Source organism: Sciurus carolinensis, chromosome 13 (genome assembly GCF_902686445.1).
Source record: "Sciurus carolinensis chromosome 13, mSciCar1.2, whole genome shotgun sequence".
Lineage (NCBI taxonomy): Eukaryota > Metazoa > Chordata > Mammalia > Rodentia > Sciuridae > Sciurus > Sciurus carolinensis.
In genome coordinates this window covers 12983218-13004739 of record NC_062225.1, presented here as the reverse complement: position 1 = coordinate 13004739, position 21522 = coordinate 12983218, and positions in this window count along the sequence as shown.

Sequence of the window (21522 nt, the reverse complement as noted above, 5' to 3'; positions counted from 1 at the left end):
CTGTAGTATGCTGATTTTAAGTCCTTTGGGTATAAACCAAGGAGTATGATAGATAACTGGGTCAAATGGTGGTTCCATTCCGAGTTTTCTGAGGATTCTCCACACTGCTTTCCAGAGTGGCTGCACCAATTTGCAACTCCACCAGCAATGTAAAAGTGTACCTTTTCCCCCACATCCACGCCAACATCTGTTTTTGTTTGTGTTCTTGATAATAGCCATTCTAATTGGAGTAAGATGAAATCTTCATTTTCCCATCAGTATCTTCTCCCTTCATGTCTGTTGCATTTTGATAACTCTTGTAATATTTCAGATTTTTGTATTATTATATCTGCTGCAGTGGTCTGTGATCAGTGATCTTTGATGTGATGATTGTAATTGTTTGGGGCACTATGAGCCTCACCCATGATAGACTGAGAACCTAATCCACAAATGAATGTGTTTTGAAGCCTCTGCTTCAATTTTCCCATTGTTCTTCTTTTCCTTGGGCCTGTCTCTTCCCTGGTCCACATCAATACTGAAAGTCAGAAATTAGCGAATATTGAAATTAAGCAGTTTACATGGTGTCTATATGTTCCAGTGAAAGGAAGAGTTGCACCTCTCACTTTGAATCAAAAGCTAGAAACGATTAATCTCAGTGAGAAAGACGTGTCAAAACCAAGACAGACCCAAAGCTAGACATGAACTTGTGCCAAACACCTTGTCAAGCTGTGAATGCAAAGGAGAGTTCTCAAAGGAAATTAAAAGTGCTAACCCCATGAACACCCAAATGTAAGAAAGCGAAACGCCCTTATTGCTGATAGGGAGAAAGTGTATGGTCTGGAGAGAAGATGAAACCAGCCACAACATTTCCCTTAAGTCAAAGCCTGAGGCAGAGCAAGGCCCTAACACTCTTTAATTTCATTTTGTAGCTAGCAGGGGCCATTTCATGAGGCTTAGGGAAAGCGGCTGGCTCCATCAGGTCCAGGTGCAAGGTGAAGCAGCAAGTGCTGCTGTGGAAGCAGCAGGGAATCTTCCAGAAGTTCTGGCTCTGATGACCCATGCAGGGGCTTCTCTAAACAGCCAATTTTCAGTGTGGGAAAGACAGCTTTATCTTGCATTAAGATGGCATCTGGGATCCTCTTAGCTAGAGAAGCAAGGCAATGCCTGGCTTCAAAGTGCAGGATGACACTTACTGGGACCTAAAGCAACTGGTGACTTTCAATTAACACTGGTGTTCGTTCACCATTCCCCAAATCCTAGCACCTGTGAGAATGGTCCTAAATCCACTCTGCCTGTGCTCGATGACTGGAACATCAAAGCCTGGGCTACAGTTGTTGGGTAAGTGGCGCAAATATCCACGAGAGACACAGCTCTGAGTTCAAGCAAAGGCGTATTGACAGAGTGATAGGCTGCCCCTCTGCAAGGAGCAACAGCCTGCAGGAAAAGTTTCTAAACTGTACGGTCATGTACAATGGAGTAGTTAAGAAATAGCTGGGCTGGCCCGTGACTGCTCCTTGATGTCTTTGCTGTGGTTTCAGTGGTTAGAGACTCTTTCCGGTTGGGCCTACCGGGAAGGTCATGCCCGGGTGGGCAAGTGCTGATTTTCAAAATGGAGTCACTTTGGCCTAAAGACCTAACAATAGTGTGTCTATTTCTAGCCTGGTTTATTCAACATTTTAAGCCCTCTGTTGAGACCTACTGGTTAGAAAAAAAATGTTTTTCAAAATATTATTGCTTGTTGACCATGTGCCTAGTCAACCAGGTGGAAAATAACATTAATGATATTTTCATTCTTGTTAGCACAACATTCATGTCAAGAAGTGCTTTTGACTTTTAAGTCTGATATATATATATATATATATATATATATATATATATATATATGTGTGTGTGTGTGTGTGTGTGTATATATATTTTTAACCAGAACTTTAATTTTTTTATTTGTTCTTTTTAGTCATACATGACAGTAGAACATATTTTGACATATCATACATACATGGAATGTAGCTAGCCATTCTTGTGGTTGCACATGATGTGGAGTTTCACTAGTCGTGTATTCACATATGAATGTAGGAAAGGGATGTCCGGATCATTCTACTGTCTTTCCCATTCCCATCCTCCTTCACTTCCCCCACTCTCTCCAATCCAATCTGGTGACCTCCCCCATCATTGTGAGTCAGCATCCGCATATCAGAGAAAACATTTGGTCTTTGGTTTTTTGGGATTGCCTTATTTGGCTTAGCATGATCATTTCCAGTTCCATCCATTTACTGGGAAATACCATAATTCCATTCTTCTTTATGGTTAATATTCCATTGTGTCTATGTACCACATTTTCTTTATCCATTCATCTGTAGAAGGGCAACTAGGTTGGTTCCAAAGCTTAGATATTATGAATTGAACTTCTATAAACATTGGTGTGGCTGCATCACTATAGTATGCTGATTATAAGTCCTTTGGGTACAAACCCAGGACTTAAACAGGTCAAATGGTAGTTCCATTCCAAGCTTTCTAAGGAATCTCCCTACTGCTTTCCAGAGTGGTTGTACGAATTTGAAGTCCCACCAGCAATGTAAGAGTGTACCTTTCCCCGATCCTTGCCAACATTTATTATTACTTGTATTCTTGATAATTGCCATTCTGACAAGAGTGAGAGAGAATCTCCGTGTAGTTTAAATTTTTTTTTCTCTAACTGCTAGTGATGTTGAACCATTTTTCATATATTTGTTGACTGATTTTGTTGACTGATCATATTTCTTCTGTGAAATGTCTGTTCAGTTCCTTTGCCAATTTATGTTTGGATTGTTCGTTTTTTTGGTGTTAAGTTTTTTTGAGTTCTTTATACACTAAAAAGTTTCTTGGGCTGGGGATGTGGCTCAGTTGGTAGAGTGCTTGCCTTGCAAGCACAAGGCCCTGGGTTCAATCCCAAGCACCGCAAAAAAAAAAAAAAAAAAAAGTTTCTTCACCACAAAGGAAACAATCAAGAAGGAGAAAAGAGAGCCAACAGAATGGGAGAAAATCCTTGCCACCTACACCTCAGATAGAGCATTAATCTCAAGTCTGATATTTAAGAAATACATTTTACAAGGTCAAAGCTGCCATAGATAAGATTCCTCTGGGGGAATGTTCAAAGTTGAAAACTTCTTGAAAAGGATGCACTATTCCATATACCATTAAAAACATCTCTTAGTCATAGGAGGAAATCAAAATATCAACATTACCTGGAGTTTGCAAGAAGTGGATGGATGCCTAAGTCTTGGGAGGAGGTAATGGCCAAAATGGTGGAAATGTCAAGAGAACTAGAATTAGAACTAGGAGCCCGAAGATGTGACTGAATTGCTGCCATCTCATGATCAAATTTTAATAGACAAGAAGTTGCTTCTCATGGATGGGCAAGAAATGTGATTTCTTGAGAAGGAATTACTCCTGCTGAAGAAGTTGTGACCAATATTGAAAGACAGCAAGGATTCAGAATGTTTAATAAGCCTAAATGATAAAGCAACATCAGGATTTGAAAGTATTGACTCAAGTTTTGAAAGAAATTCTATGGTGGTAAAAATGGTGTTAGCATCACAAACTACAGAGAACTAGCTCATGAAAGGAAGAGTCAACTGATGCAGTAAACTTCATGTTGTCTCCTTTTAAGAAATTGACACAACCTTCAGCAACCACCAACATTGAGGCAAGACCCTCTACCAGCAAAAAGGTTAAGGCTTGCCAAAGGTTCGGATGATCATCGGCATTTTTTTAAAGCACAAAGTGTTTTTAAAGTATGAACCTTTTAAAAGACAGGATGATTTGCATACTTAACAGACTACAAAGTAGTGTAAACAAAACTTGAGATATACTAGGATACCAAAAACAATTAGTATGGCTCTCTTTATTTATTTTTTTTTAGCTTTTTTTTTTTTTATTATTGTATACAAATGGGATACATGTTGTTTCTCTACTTGTACATGGAGTCAAGGCACACCATTTGTGTAATCATACGTTTACATAGGGCAATGATGTTTGATTCATTATTTTTTTCCCTTCCCCCCACACCCCTCCCACCCCTCTTTTCCCTCTATACAGTCCTTCTTTCCTTCATTCTTACCACCCTCCTTATCCGTAATCCTAAACCTAACCCTAACCCTAACGCTAACCCCTTCCACCCCCATTATATGTCCTCATCTGCTTATCAGCGAGATCATTTGTCCTTTAGTTTTTTGAGATTGGCTTATCTCACTTAGCATGATATTCTCCAATTTCATCCATTTGCCTGCAAATGCCATAGTTTTATCATTCTTCATTGCGGAGTAATATTCCATTGTATATATATGCCACAGTTTCTTTATCCATTCATCAACTGAAGGGCATCTAGGTTGGTTCCATAATCTGACTATGGTGATTTGAGCAGCAATGAACATTGATGTGGCTGTATCTCTGTAGTATGCTGATTTTAAGTCCTTTGGGTATAGACCAAGGAGTGGGATAGCTGGGTCAAATGGTGGTTCCATTCCAAGCTTTCTGAGGAATCTCCACACTGCTTTCCAGAGTGGCTGCACTAATTTGCAACCCCACCAGCAATGTATGAGTGTACCTTTTTCCCCACATCCTCGCCAACACCTATTGTTGCTTGTGTTCTTGATAATTGCCATTCTAATTGGGGTGAGATTAAATCTTAGGGTAGTTTTGATTTGCATTTCTCTTATTACTAGAGATGTTGAACATTTTTTCATATATCTGTTGATTGCTTGTACATCTTCTTCTGTGAAGTGTCTGTTCATTTCCTTAGCCCATTTGTTGATTGGATTATTTGTATTCTTGGTGTAGAGTTTTTTGAGTTCTTTATAGATTCTGGAAATTAGCGCTCTCTCTGAAGTATGAGTGGCAAAGATATTCTCCCACTCTGTAGACTCTCTCTTCACATTACTTACTGAGAGTTTCCTTTGCTGAGAGAAAGCTTTTTAGTTTGAATCTATCCCAGTTGTTGATTCTTGCTTTTATTTCTTGTGCTATGGGAGTCCTGTTAAGGAAGTCTGATCCTAAGCCAACAAGTTGAAGGTTTGGACCTACTTTTTCTTCTATAAGATGCAAGGTCTCTGGTCCGATTCCGAGGTCCTTGATCCATTTTGAGTTGAGTTTTGTGTAGGGTGAGAGATAGGGGTTTAATTTCATTCTATTGCATATGGTTTTCCAGTTTTCCCAGCACCATTTGTTGAAGAGGCTATCTTTTCTCCATTGCATATTTTGGACCCTTTGTCTAGTATGAGAAAATTGTATTTATTTGGGTTTGTGTCCATGTCCTCTATTCTGTACCATTGATCTACCTGTCTATTTTGGTACCAATACCATGCCGTTTTTGTTACTATTGCTTTGCAGTAGAGTTGAAGATCTGGTACTGCGATACCCCCTGCTTCGCTCTTGCTACTGAGGATTGCTTTAGCTATTCTGTGTTTTTTTATTCTTCCAGATGAATTTCATAATTGCTTGCTCTATTTCTGCAAGGTACATCATTGGGATTTTAATTGGAATTGCATTGAATCTGTATAGCACTTTAGGTAGTATGGCCATTTTGACAATATTAATTCTGCCTATCCAAGAACATGGGGGATCTTTCCATCTTCTAAGGTTTTCTTTAATTTCTTTCTTTAGTGTTCTGTAGTTCTCATTGTAGAGGTCTTTCACCTCTTTTGTGAGATTGATTCCCAAGTATTTTATTTTTTCCGATCTATTGTGAATGGGGTAGTTTTCCTAATTTCTCTTTCTGAAGATTCATCACTTACGTATAAAAATGCATTGGATTTATGAGCATTGATCTTGTAACCTGCTACTTTACTGAATTCACTTATGAGTTCTAGAAGTTTTCTGGTGGAATTTCCTGGTTCCTCTAAGTATATAATTATATCATCAGCGAACAGGGATAGTTTGAGTTCTTCTTTTCCAATTCGTATCCCTTTAATTTCTTTGGTCTGTCTAATTGCTCTGGCTAGAGTCTCAAGGACGATGTTGAATAGAAGTGGTGAAAGAGGGCATCCCTGCCTTGTTCCAGTTTTTAGGGGGAATGCTTTCAGTTTTTCACCATTTAGAATGATATTGGCCATGGGCTTAGCGTAGAGGGCCTTTATAATGTTAAGGAATGTTCCCACTACCCCAATTTTTTCTAGTGTTTTGAGCATGAAGGGATGCTGTATTTTATCGAATGCTTTCTCTGCATCTATTGAAATAATCATGTGATTCTTAACTTTAAGTCTGTTGATATGGTGAATGACATTTATTGATTTCCAAATGTTGAACCAACCTTGCATCCCTGGGATGAAACCCACTTGATCACGGTGCACTATCTTTTTAATATATTTTTGTATGTGATTTGCTAAAATTTTGTTGAGAATTTTTGCATCAATGTTCATTAAGGATATTGGTCTGAAATTTTCTTTCCTCGATGTGTCTCTGTCTGGTTTAGGTATCAGGGTGATATTGGCTTCATAGAACGAGTTTGGGAGGGTTCCCTCCTCTTCTATTTCATGGAATACTTTGAGGAGTATTGGAATGAGCTCTTCTTTAAAGGTTTTGTAGAACTCGGCTGAGAACCCATCTGGTCCCGGACTTTTCTTTGTTGGTAGGCTTTTGATGACCTCTTCTATTTCATTGCTTGAAATTGATTTATTTAAGTTGTGTATGTCCTCCTCATTCAGTTTAGGTAATTCATATGTCTCTAGAAACTTGTTGATGTCTTCGAGGTTTCCTGTTTTGTTGGAGTATAGATTTTCAAAATAGCTTCTAATTATGTTTTATATTTCACTCGTGTCTGTTGTGATATTTCCTTGTTCATTCCGAATTTTAGTAATTTGAGTTTTCTCCCTCTTTCTCTTTGTTAGTGTGGCTAAAGGTTTATCAATTTTGTTTATTTTTTCAAAGAACCAACTATTTATTTTGTTAATTTTTCCGATTGTTTCTTTTGTTTCAATTTCGTTGATTACAGCTCTGATTTTAACTATTTCCTGTCTTCTACTACTTTTGGTGTTGGTCTGCTCTTCTTTTTCTAGGGCTTTGAGCTGTAGTGTTAAGTTGTTTATATGTTGATTTCTACTTCTTTTGTTGAATGCGCCCCATGAAATAAATCTTCCTCTAAGTACTGCTTTCATAGTGTCCCAGAGATTTTGATATGATGTATCTTTGTTCTCTTTTCCTTCTAAGAACTTTTTTATTTCCTTCCTGATGTCTTCTGTTATCCATTCATCATATAATAGTGTATTATTTAATCTCCAGGTATTGGAGAAGTTTCTGTTTTTTATTTTGTCATTTATTTCTAATTTCAATCCATTATGATCTGATAGAGTACAAGGTAGTATCTCTATCTTCTTGTATTTGCTAACAGTAGCTTTGTGGCATAAAATATGGTCTATTTTAGAGAAGGATCCATGTGCTGCTGAGAAGAAAGTGTATTCGTTCTTTGTTGGATGGTATATTCTATATATGTCAGTTAAGTCTAAATTATTGATTGTGTTATTGAGATCTATGGTTTCTTTATTCAATTTTTGTCTGGAAGATCTATCCAGTGATGAGAGAGGTGTGTTAAAATTGCCTAGTATTATTGTGTTGTGGTCTATTTGATTTCTGGAATTGAGAAGGATTTGTTTGACGTACGTGGATGAGCCAATGTTCAGGGCATAGATATTTATGATTGTTATGTCTTGCTGATTTATGCTTCCCTTAAGCAGTATGTAATGTCCTTCTTTATCCCTTCTGACTAGTTTGACTTGAAGTCCACATTATCTGAAATGAGGATGGATACTCCAGCTTTTTTGCTGTGTCCGTGTGCATGGTATGTTTTTCCCCATCCTTTCACCTTTAGTCTATGGGTATCTTTTTCTATGAGATGAGTCTCTTGCAGGCAGCATATTGTTGGATTTTTCTTTTTAATCCAATCTGCCAGTCTATGTCTTTTGATTGATGAGTTCAGGCCATTAACATTCAGGGTTATTATTGTGATATGATTTGTATTCCCAGTCATTTGACTCATTTTTGTTTTTTGACATGATTTGGTTTCTCCTTTATTTGGCTATTCCTTTAGGCTAGTTCCTCCCGTTGCTGATTTGCATTGTTGTTTTTCATCTCTTCCTCGTGGAATATTTTGCTGAGAATGTTCTGTAATGCCAGCTTTCTTTTTGTAAATTCCTTTAGCTTTTGTTTATCATGGAAGGATCTTATTTCGTCATCAAATCTGAAAGTAAGTTTTGCTGGGTATAAGATTCTTGGTTGGCATCCATTTTCTTTCAGGGCTTGGTAAATGTTGTTCCAGGCCCTTCTAGCTTTTAGGGTCTGGATTAAAAAATCTGCTGATATTCTTATTGGTTTCCCTCTGAATGTAATTTGATTCTTTTCTCTCGTGGCCTTTAAAATTCTGTCTTTATTTTGTATGTTAAGTATTTTCATAATAATGTGCCTTGGTGTGGGTCTGTTGTAATTTTGTATATTTGGAGTCCTATAAGCTTCTTGTACTTGGTTTTCCATTTCGTTCTTCAGATTTGGGAAATTTTCTGATATTATTTCATTGAATAGATTGTTCATTCCTTTGGTTTGTTTCTCTAAGCCTTCCTCAATCCCAATAATTCTTAAATTTGGCCTTTTCATGATATCCCATAATTCTTGTAGATTCTGTTCATGATTTCTTACCATCTTCTCTGTTTGGCCAACTTTGTTTTCAAGATTAAATATTTTGTCTTCAATGTCTGAGGTTCTGTCTTCCAGGTGTTCTATCCTATTGGTTATGCTTTCTATGGAGTTTTTAACTTGGTTTATTGTTTCTTTCATTTCAAGGATTTCTGTTTGTTTTTTTTTCAGTATCTCTAACTCTTTATTGAAATGATCTCTTGCTTCCCGTATTTGGTCTTTTAACTGTTGATTGGTGCGATCATTTAATGCCTGCATTTGCTCTTTCATCTCCTCCTTCAATGCCTGCATTTGCTATTTCATCTCCTCATTTGCTTCCCTGATTGTTTTAATTATGTACATTCTGAACTCCCTTTCTGTAATTTCTTCTGCTGTGCTGTCATTGGGTTTTATTGATATAGTATCTAGGTTTGTTTGGGACATTTTTTTCCCTTGTTTTCTCATATTGGTCAGATGTCAGTGGGACCCTGAGATATTGCAGATTTCTCTATTGACTTATAGTGTCCCTGTAGGTTTCCAATGTATCACCTCCCAGGCTTCAGTAGCCTGAAGTCTTGGAGGAACTTGATAATGCAGTGCTTCCGAAGAAAGCTGCCCCTAGCCCCCTACTGGTTCCAGGGCTTGGAGCTGGCTCTGTGCAGAAAGGCTCTCACTGGGGGGCCTGCACCGCGCAGCTGGCCATGTGGGAGGAGCCCACCGCCGGAGTGTGCAAGGCTACCTGGGGAAGACTCTAGCTGCCCTGCCCTGCTCTGATAAGCCACCCCTATATGTGCCTGCTGCCCAGGCCGAGCTTCACCCAGTGGGGGAGACTCACCCCGTGGATCTATTTCAGTCCGAGTCTCTCAATGCCTCCCCTTCTTGAGTCCTGTGTTCTGGAGCGACTGGAGATGCAGTCACCCTCTAGTCCGCCATCTTGGATCACCCCATGGAAAGAGCCTGTGGCCGGAGGGGGCAGGGCTGCCTGGAGAAGTCTCTGGCTGCCCTGCCCTGATCCCAGAGGCTACTTGCGGGTCAAAGCTCTCCGTTGGCTCGGGGACTTGTGGCTGGCGCTGTGTAGAAAGGCTCTCACTGGGCGGTCTAGTCCGAGAAGCTAGCCTTGAAAGGCGCCTCCCGCCGCAGGGGGCCGGGCTGCTTGGGGAAGTCCCTGGCTGCCCTGTCCTGGTCCCTGAAGCTGCTTGCGGGCCGGAGCATGCCGCGCTGGCTCCAGGACTTAGAGCTGGTTCTGATCAGAAAGGCTCTCACTGGGGGGTCTGCTCCGAGAAGCTGGAGAAGCTGGCCGTGTGGGAGGGGCCCACCGCCGGAGTGTGCAGGGCTGCCTGGGGAAGACTCTAGCTGCCCTGCCCTGCTCTGATAAGCCACCTCTATCCGGGCCTGCCACCCAGGCTGAGCTTTACCCGGTGGGCGAGACTCACCCGTGACTCTATTTTAGTCCGAGTCTCTCAATGCCTCCCCTTCTTGAATCCTGGGTTCTGGAGCTACTGGAGATGCAGTCACCCTCTAGTCCGCCATCTTGGATCCTCTCTTTATTTTTGATTTTCAATTTATTGTTCTAGTCTGGAACTGAACTCACAATATTGCGAAGGTGTGCTTATACTACTTGTTTGTTGGTAGATAAAATTGATTCCATTGATTTATGTTTTATCCAGTGACCTTGCTACATTTGTTTACTAATTCTACTAAAGTAGGTGATTTTGAATATTCCACAGATACAATCATGCCATTTGTAAATAATGGCATTTATTTTTGAAGGGTGTTTTCAGTGGAATAATAATTCTTAGTGGATAGTTGCATTTTCCTTAGGTGCTTAGAATATATTGTCCCAATGTCCTTTGGTGTCCACAGTTTGGAATGAGAAGTCAGTTGTTAACAATATCATTATTTCTTCTGTGTGCAATGTATCATTTTTTTTCCTGGCTTCTTTCATGATAACCCCTTTATTTTAAATTTTTCTTTGCCTATGATGTGCCCAAGTGTACTTTCTTTCTGTTTATGCTATTGGGTTGTTGGAGTTCTTGAATATGTAGATTAATATTTTTCACTAAGTTTGAGAACTCATCAGTCTTTATTCCTTCAAATATTTTTCTACCACTCCTATCTTTTTGGGATTTTAATTCTTTATGTATTGGTGATTTAATATTATTCCACAGGTTCCTGTAGCTCATTTATTTTTCTTCAATCTTTTTTTTCTCTGTGTTCTTCCACCTGTATAATTTCTACTAATCTATTTTAAAGCATGCCAATTCTTCCTTTTCTTATTGCTAATCTGCTCTGGGGCTACCTGGTAAATTCTAAAATTTCAGTTATTTTTTTTAAGGCTGTTCTTTATATTATATAAATTCTATTTCTCTGTCAAGTTTCTATTTGTTTATGCATCAGTATCTTTAAAAAATTATTTGAACATATGTCTTTATTTTAATGCATTGATAATAGCTGCTTGGATTTCTTATATATCCAGCATTGCACCAAGGTGTAAAATTCTAGTTTTGTAATTATTTCCCCTTCACACTTTAACTACATCACTTCATTGTGTTCTAGTTTCCTATTGAGGAGATAATAGTAAATCTTTCCCTGAAGTTCATATGCCTTTTTCTCTGGGTGCTTTTAAACGATAATTTTTGTCCATGATTCTCAACAGTTGTATTATGATGGGTCTGGATGTAGTTACCTTTCGTTTGTGCCTTTTTTTAAAAAAATTGATCTTCTAATTCTTTGTCCCGTCTTTCACCTCTTCTGCCACCACCACTTATCATGAGGCATTTGACCACAAGAACCTAAATACTCATAAAGGTTCCTTTGAGCTACTTCAAAACAAATAAATCCATCAGATCATATATTAATTTCCCATCAGTGTGGGACTTGCTAAGCATCATGAAAATGTGGTTTGTTAGTTCTGGAAAAATTTGGCCATTATCTCTTCAAATATTATTCCTGCCATGTTCTTTCTTCTCCTAAGATGAGTTGTACATACGTTAGAGTTTTTGACTCTGTCTCACTGGTCCGTAAGATCTTTTCTATGGTTCTTTTTCTCTCCACGCATTAGCTTTGGTGTTTTTTGACCAATTACTTCCCGGGTCACTCATCTCATGCTCTGATGCACTTTGTCAGCTGTTAACCCAACAATTGAATTTTTTGTTTCAGATGCTCTATTTTTCAGTTCTAGAATGTCTATTGGATCCTTTTTATACATTCTAATTCCTTGTTGATATTTTATCCTTTTATATATTTAGTTTGTGTTTTTCTCCATCTTCTTGAGCGTGCTACTATTGCCAACTTTTTCATAGGTTTTTCTTTTTTATTGTCTGTGTCCCTTCTCTTAATTATTGCTTGTATTTTCCTGTCTCTCCCATAAGTTTTTAATTTTGCCAGATAAAAATCACAAGAAGACCATCGAGGCTTCAGCCCTGGGTGTTCAGCAGATGGAATAGAGCATCGGCAAAGTCCATCCAATCAGGCTTTTCAGTTTTAGAGAGAAACATTGGACCCTGCCCTTCTCCGTCTCTTGGTTGAAGTTTTTCTGGGCTTTTCATGGAGAACCTTCTGAGTCTCTGTTGCCTTAGTTCTGAAAAGTTGCTGGAGAACCAGTTCTACCCCCCAAAGATTCCTGGCCTGGCTCTTGGGTGTTCTGCTCCATGTTGGTGGTACAGGCATCTGTCCTGGGGAAAGCGGGTTCTATGCTCCGGGCAGGGCCTCCCCTTCTAGGGAGTTTCCACTAATAATTATTTTGAGAGCTCAGTGGGTTTTACTCTGCATTTCAAAAGCTTTCAACTTCCTTCTCCAGCTAACTGCACTACCTGAGAACTCAGCAATGTTTCACTTGCAAGCCAATCATGTGTTTGAAATATCTGAAGTGTCTGCTTCGCCAGGGTAGCCCCATGGAACCACTAAAAGCTTTGCCACTTTCTCTCCCCAGAGAGGTCCTCTGGCTGAATGGAGCCCAGTCCTCAGCTTGCAGCCAGAACTTGTGTCTTCCAAGGGGAAATGAAAGAGCTGACAGTCCTCGGCTCACATCTGATCCCTCTCTCTTCTCTGAAAACCTCGTGTTCCTATTCCTTGTTGTCTTCTCAGCAGTTCTTTACTGCTTTCTAAAACACAGCTTCTTAAATTTATCCATGTTTGTCCAATTACTATGGCAAGGTCTCATATATCTTTTATCTATTATGTCCTTTCCGGAAGCAGAGGTTCTTGATGACTGTATTTTAATATCTATTTCCTAATCATAGAAATCCACATTTCTCAAGTGCTCTTTAAAACCATCTTCTTTCAGGTCTTCCTTGTTCATTTCTTCATTCATAAGTTAAATAACACATTAGCCTTAAAGATAATATTGTGAGTTGAGCCGCTATAGGCATTGATGTGGCTGTGTCACTGTGGTATGCTGATTTTAAGTCCTTTGGGTGTAAACTGAGGAGTGAGATGACGGGTCAAACAGTGGTTCCAGTCCAAGTTTTCTGAGGAATCTCCATAATGCTTTTCATAATAGTTGCATCAATTTGCATTCTCACCAGCAATAAAATCAGCATATTACAGTGACCCAGTCACATTAATGTTTACAACAACTCAACTCACAATAGCTAAACTACGGAACCAATCTAGGTGCCCCTTAACAGAGGAATGGATAAAAAAAGTGATATAAATGTATATATATCACATATATATATATATGTATATATATATATATATATCATAGAATATTAGTCAACATTAAAATGAAATTAAGGCATTTGCAGGAATGGATGGAGCTGGAGAATATCATGCTAAGTGAAATAAACCAATCCCCCAAAACCAAAGGCTGAATGTTTTCTCTGGTATGAAGATGCTAATTCACAATAAGTGGGGCTAGGGAAGAATAGAGTTATTTTAGATCAGGTAGGTAGAGGGGAGTAAAGGGAGGGGAGCGGATATGGGGTTAGGAAGGATAACAGAATGAATCTGACATTATTACCCTAGGTACAACTTATAACTATACGACCATTGTGATTCTATGTCATGTACAACCAGAAGAATGAGAAATTATACTCCATCTATATATGATGTATCAAAGTGCATTCTACTGTCTACTGTATAACTAGAACAAATAAAAAATGAAAAAAGATAATATTGAAGATTCTTCTTTGCACACTTTATGTGAACTTGGAGAACACAGCACAAAGAAGGATGTTATCGTACTAATTCCTCTAAAAATGCATCCTTTGCTAAATGGGTCTGGCAAAACAGGGCAGGTAAGAGTGACATAAGAGAAGGCTGAAGTCAGCGTCAGGTGAGAGGAGGGAGCTAGAACACTAGAAATATTTCTTTCTCCTGCTTCATGACTAAATCGTTTCTTCCCACCAAGAGGAGGCAGATCTTGTCAGTATGGATTTATTCAGTATCAGGTGGAATTTTGCTAAAATGCACTTGGAAAAGAAGACTTAGAGTTCAGAAAAGGAGACAACTCTACACCTAAATGAAAACAACATCTAGACCTCTCCATGACCTTGAGACTTGAAGTTGCGACCAGCAGTTTTGAAAGGAGAGAGCCAATAGGAATTGGTTTCCATTTTTGTTCATTAGAAGGTCATAAAAGTTGATCTAATGAACTTGTCTCTGATTCGGTGTAAAACCTCTGTGGACATACAGGTTCCTGTGGCCAAACTCCCCAAGGCAGGTGGTGGTTGAAGGTGGTAAAGGAGAGAAGGAAGTAGAAAAATCAGGTGAAAAAACAAAAAAGAGGAATAGTCATTTTAAGAGACAGATGCCAGTCTAGCCTTATTGAGAAAAGCTAGCAAAGGACCTTTTGGGAAAACTGTGCTAATTATGCATGCACTGAGGCTAGAGCAATCGATACACTTTGCCACGGAGCTTCCTAGAAAAAGCTATTTACTGATTCCTGAACCAAATCTTTAGAAAGCTCCTTGTTAGTAATATTGAATCCAGGGGACGTTGGCACGCATTGCTGTTCAGGAATGACACATGACTTTGCCACATGAATGCAGGTCTCTCTGTCTGAAGAGATATCACATGGGCACAAAAATGAAGCTGACACCTTTGTCATACTTGATTGAGTTTCAAAGGAACAGCTATTAAGGCTTCGCAGGGGAGGTGGGAAGGAGAATATTTCCCAGGAGAAATATTTTATTTAGCAAAACTAATAGCAGTCAGTCTTCTGATGCCCTGGAACACAAGCATACACAAACACACAGGAGCTTGGGGGTGGAGTGGATAAAAAGCAGCTGTTTTCCAAGCGCTTGACCTTCAAACCTGACCTCTCCTTCCCCCTCATCTGCATTGTCCCTCATTGCCACATCATGAATTTCCTGTTTTACATGTTCATCATAAATCTACAATAATCAAGACAATCTGGTATTGGTATAAAGACAGACAAAGGGAATCAAAGGAGCAGCAAGGAGAGTCTAGAAATAGAGGCATGTGCCTATGGACAACTGGTCTCCAACAAAGTTCAAAAGGTCATGGAGACAGGATTTTTTTTTTTTTTTTCAACAAATGGTGCTGGAACAATTGGATATTGTTATGCAAAATAAAACACACAAAAACTTCAATCCATATTTCACACCCTCCAGCTATATCCTGTGTATATCCAGCAAATGGATGTGCACACATATGTGTATGTTTGTGGAGGTACCTATTAGTATAACACCTCAGAAAATTCTAGGAAATGCTAACCAATCCACGCTATTAGGGGAACAGTACCAAGCTGACCTGGGGCGGGACGGGAGGGATGGACTGCAAAGAGGGCTGAGGGCATGTCTGTGTGGTGGACAGGTGTCCACCCTCTTGGCTGTGGTGATGGTTTCAGAGATTTCTGCACGTGGCAAAGCTCAGGCTTCCCACAGCTGTTTCTGGGAGTTGAACTCTGGACCATTAAGCCCCTGCCCCACACAGTGCTTGTTCTTATTGCCACACCACGGACAGTCTTTTCCCCTGAGTCACACACATATAATTCTTTTGGGGGATAATGATGGGAAAAAAGACAAAACACCGGATATCTGTGTGTGTTAAAAGGCCATTGTGGTGATGATAAAGAATGCAGAAAAAGAAACCAATTATCTGTTGGGGGGAAGCCTTCCAGTTGTTTATAAGCTGATGAAATTGTGCTACAAAATATTTTTTCCTTAAAAAACAGAGGACAAGTTTTTTTTTTTTTTAATTTTAAATGAAGGAATTTTGACAATGAACAACAACAACAAAAAATAAATGTAATGGAGAAGACCTTAAGTTAAAAAAATATGCACCCAGATATTTGCTAATTAATTTGAGAAACAGAACATTAGCACCTTAAAGTGTTCCGACACACTCCTCGTCCCACCGCCTGCTCCCCACAGAGAGAACGGTGGCCCTGCATGTCATCGTTCCTATAGTTTTAGCGTTTATGTTTGCACACCCATTTGTTTTTAATTTTATAAAAATGCTGCGTTACACTTGGAATATTCATTTCACGCTTGGCTTTTAAGTTACAGTTTTATGATACACGAAGCTGTATTGGGTGTTCACTGCTGTGTCAGGTTCAGTGGTGTGAGCATACAATTAGTTCATTTTCCTATAAATGGGCTTTGGGAATTTTATTGGATTTTTGCTATTATGCAAACATTATGCAAAATGCTTCCACAAACCTTCTTGTACTTTTCTCACTGGGTGTATGTGTGTGATATTCTTTTTTTTTTTTTTTCTTTCTCAAATAGTTCATTTTATTTTATTTATTTTTTCAATTATTTTTTTAAGTTTTACAGACTGCGTTTTAGTTCCTTGTACACAAACGGGTTACATCTTTTTGTTTCTATAGTTATGCACGATGTAGATTCATACCATTCTTGTAATTATACATGTACATAGGGTAATGATGTCTGTCTCATTCCACCATATTTCATACCCCTGCCCCCTCCTCCCTCTCATTTCCCTCTCAGTAGTATAAATTTCCTCCATTCTTCTCTCACCCGCCACTCCTCCACCCCCATTATATAACATCATCCACTTATCAGGCAAAGCATTTGGCCTTTGGTTTTTTGGGATTGGCTTATTTCACTTAGCATGATATTCTCCAATTCCATCCATTTATCTGCAAATGTCATAATATTCTTCTTCTTTATGACTGAATAATATTCCATTGGTATATATACCACAGTTTCTTTATCCATTCATCTGTTGAAAGGAATCTAGGTTGGTTCCACAATCAAGCTATGAAAAAGTGTTCAACATCCCTATTAATTAGAGAAATGCAAATAAAAACAACTCTAAGATTTCATCTAACTCCAATTAGAATGACTATCATCAAGAACACAAGCAATAATAAGTGTTGGCGTGGATGTGGGGAAAAAGGCACACTCATACATTGCTGGTGGAGCTGCAAATTGGTGCAGCCACTCTGGAAAGCAGTGTGGAGAATCCTTAGAAAACTTGGAATGGACCCACGTTTTGACCCAATTATCCCACTCCTTGGGTTATACCCAAAGGACTTAAAATTAGCACAACACAGTAACACAGACACATCACTTTTTATAGCAGCTCAATTCACAATAGCTAGATTGTGTGTGATATTCTTTGGAAAAAGTTTAAGCTGAATTTCAGGGTAGGCATGTTCAAATTATTTTCCAAAATGTTTATAAAGGTGCATATCGTATCGAGAAGTTTCTATTTGTTGCCAACTTCTGGTTTATTAGATTTTAAACTGTTTTGACTATAAAGTAAATGTAAAATAGTATTTCATTTGTGTTTCTAATTTTTCTGTTTTTTTTTTTTTTTTTTTAAAATAACTGCATCCTTTAATGGCAATAATACAATTATTGGATTAAGAGAGCACAGGATAAAAGGCAGGTGAGGTTTCTGGAAGACAGATACGGAATACCAAAGGGGGCAAGATAAAGTCCTGTGATGATTACGATCATTGTAAAAATACAGTACATTATACACATATTTGCACCATCAACTTTCAACTCTGAAATAGTATTTACACGTTTGTTACAATCCTGGTTACAGAACAATCTTTCTTCAAAAGCTGGGCCTGCCGGCAAGTGGAAGCTCAGGGTGAATTCACAGCCCAGGAGGGTCTTAGGCTGTATATTCCCAGGGAAGGGTTCCAGCTTCTATTTTATCCACAGATGTTGGTTTTAAAAGGAATTTAGTTTTTCTTTACACAAGAAAATTCTCAAAGGAGAAACAAACAAACAAGCATAAAAACCAAAATACTGCCACACTGTCTGTATCCTTACTTCTACACACAGCGTGACCATAGCCCTTTCTTGGTGGCCAACACGGGTAACTGAAGACAAATCTCAATAATGATTGTTTTAAAAACCAAAACAACTCTATCATTGTGGTATTAGTTGCATGGCTATACGTATTTGTCAAAGCAGCAAACTCTACACTAAAAATTATTTTATTGCATGTAAACAATAAAATCGATTTTAATATCTTAAAAAAAAATCAAAACAGAAAGACAAAAGGGGGAACAAAACCAACCTGACCCCAGGGCTGTGGGCCCAGCAAGGTGCCCAGTCTCTCCACACTGGCTTCCGGCCCCAAGTTAGCAATGCATTTTTCACCTTTGGGTTGGTGGTGTGGGATGGGACCTGCAGCCTCCTTTGGGTGACTGGGCCTCATTCACAGCAGGGCAGCTGAGGGGGTGGCACCCGGAGTAAGTGCCGGGGTCCAGCCCTAGCGGAGGTCCGGGGCCCTCGGTGGATGGGAGGCGTCGGTGTGGTGGAGAAACAGCACACAGAGACACCAAGAGTTCTGAGGCTGAATCTGAATCTTTATTTTTCTGCCCGCCTTTTATTAGGTATTTTTCTTTAATAATGATTATATCATTTTATGGTTAATTTAGAATAAGAAAAACCTTCAAAAGTACGATCTACACTTCTTCTCAAAGTACACATTCTCTCTGTATGACAGTCCAGACCAAAACAATCTTATTTCCCAGCTAGATTAAAACAACCTTGTCTCCCAGCTAGACTGAAACAGCTAAACTAAACAGTTTACCTCCCAGCTAAACTGAGGGCACCATGATCTGCCAGCCTTCCATCTTCAGAACAAACATGGTACTAGATTTTCTGAGAAACCACCCCCACCATGAACTCCAGTGTTTAACAGTGAAAAGCTTTTACTATTATTAAAGGGCAAAGAAATCAACTTATAATTAATATTTAGTCTATTCTAATTTTCATATAATGGCAGATTACAATCTTATTCTGATTCTCAAAGAATTAGACTAAATATAGGAAAAGCACAAATTATATTTATGAGTAACCTAAATGTTTTTATTATATAAAGTATCTCTAGAATTGACTATTAAAACTAGGAAAGCAACAAAGGTTAAACACCGCATCCAAGCTCAGAGGGATGTCTCTTTATCCATCTATTATTATACCAAAGCAATCACAGGCTCCTTTTAACTCGAGCACAGCTACAATTGTTTATTTTCATATATTTTATCTATGTATTACAGCTAAGTTTTTATTGTGCACTATTTTGTGTCCCAATACAGTAAAACCTTCCCAATGTTTTTCCAATAAGTTTCTAATGATATATTGATTATTAATATTAAAAAGCAACTACACATGGAGACATGCCACGCCTATGGCCCCCAAGAGGGAGGATGATCAACAGAACAGTGTCAAGTGTTGAGTCCTCTATTCCAACAGACCGTGTCACATATTGGAGTGGCAGGAAATAGACTCGACAAGTAAGGTGAGCAGGGCCACAGCCAGCAGACCTTTTCTTGGGTTTTTAAGTTAAGCAAATTTTCATTAATTTATTGCCCTTGCAAGTTTTCTCTTCTGTGAAAGGCCTCTTTATCTTCATTCTCCATTTAAGATTTGTTTGCCGCTCTCTTCCTGACTGATCCTAGGATTTCTTTACATGCACCGGATACTGATTCTCTGTAATTTGAGTTACAAATACCTCCCACTTGTTTAATGATGTCTTTTGGTGAGAAGAAATTCTCAGGTGCAGTGTAGGCAAAGTGATTAATCTTATAGATTTTAAAGGTCTCTAAGTCTTTTTATAACTTCTTTTTAGCACCTGTATTTTTTTATTCTAAATATTCTCTCTCTCTCTTTTTTTTTTTTTTTTTTGTTCATTTTATTTTTAAAGATGAGAAGTTTTGCCTTCATCTGAGGTCGGTTTTTTGAGGGGGAGGGGTACTGGGAATTGAACTCAGGGACGCTCCACCCCTGAGCCACATCCCCAGCCCTACTTTGTATTTTACTTAGAGACGGTCTCACTGAGCTGCTTAGTGCCTCACCAGTGCTGAGGCTGGCTTTGAACTCGTGATCCTCCTGCCTCAGCCCTGGGAGTGCTGGGATAACAGGTGTGCACCACAATGCCTGGCATCTGAGGTCCATTTGAAGTAGACTTTTCCTTTCTTCTGTAAGGCACCGATCCTGTTAGCTCAGCATACGCCTTATCAATTATCTGAGAAGTCTTCAGTTTCATTGCCACATCTGCCATTCGTCAGGATGGGACACTGTACAAGGCAGTAACAGAACCTTAACTCTAGGGGACATACGGCAGCAAACACTTCTTCCCATTCTCGCTAAGTCTGATGTCAGTGGCTCTTTGGGTGGCTCTCTTACACTGGCTACGCTCTCAGGGATCCAAACACCTTCCTTTCTGCAGCCTACCACCTTGGAGTCCTTTCCTGCCAGCTTTCCAATTGATGCAAAATCAGGGAACTCAGTTTTGCTCTTAACTGCCCTGGACCCTAGTGGAACAGGACCTTCTGCTTACAGATACTTGCTGAGAGCTAGTTACCTGGCCCAAGCATACTGCAAAGGAGGCTAGTAAATTTTGGGAGCATACGTATATTTAATGAGCACTGATTATCTCGGTCACATCAACTAAGTATGAACATCTTTATGGAATCACTATATGGTTCTTGGTCTATTTGCATCTCTTTGTAACAAAGACATTTAATAAAACTACTAATATAGCTTTAGAACAAGTTTTTATATCCGATTGTACAAGTCTCCCATCTATTTTCCTTTTCCAATATTTTTTAAAGTGTTAGCACAAAAAGACCATGCTGGGCACAAACTTCATGGGTCATCTTAGCTGTTTATTCAGGAATGAAATTTCACGTAGGAATGGGGTGCCACTTGTGGACCCACTTTCCTGGTTGGAAATGAGCCACTGAATAAAGCAGGGAACTGGGTTTATGTAGGTGCCTTAATTAATGAGTGTGTCAGTTTGGGCACTTAAGAATTTGGGTTCTGTTTTACTAGGCCTAATGGGAAGGAATCTGGGGTCAGCAGCTGATCTCTGGGATTTATCTTACTGAGCTGGATGGAGGACCTGAGGTCAGTGGTTGGTATCTGGAAGGGATTTGTTTAGGGAAGGATCAATGCTTTGGCCTCTCCCGAGTGCCTGCCTTCCTTTCTAGGTTTGATGGACACCTCCTCCCCAGGATTTGTTTTATCACCAGGAAAGAATGTACTGGGAAAGGATCAATGCTCTCAGTGTATGTCTTTCTTTCTCACTCCCCTTTCCTAGGTCTCACTATTTTGGGGGTTTGTCATTTCCCATATCTAATATTCCAGACTCTGAAAGGAAGGAGGAAATTGGACTTTGAAGTCTCTAGCTTCTTCATGCTGGGAGGGGGTGACATAGGAAAGGGGGGCTTCCTTTCAGAGTCCTGGGAGTCATGCAGAGGGGGATCTGTGGGGGAAGTTCCGAAGCCATTATAAGTGATGTCAATTCTCTTTATGTTGCTTCAGAAGATCAGAGTGGAGGGAGGAGAGATGCCCTGAGATGTTTCCCAGATGTTGTGGCTGAACTGATCACTTCATTAAGAAGCTAAAATAGGGAAAAGAAAAAACAATAACAATATGTGAAGATTAACTGGTTTCTTAGATTAGGGGAAACAATTGCAGCATATAGAATGAAAGCTAATTAGCTGAC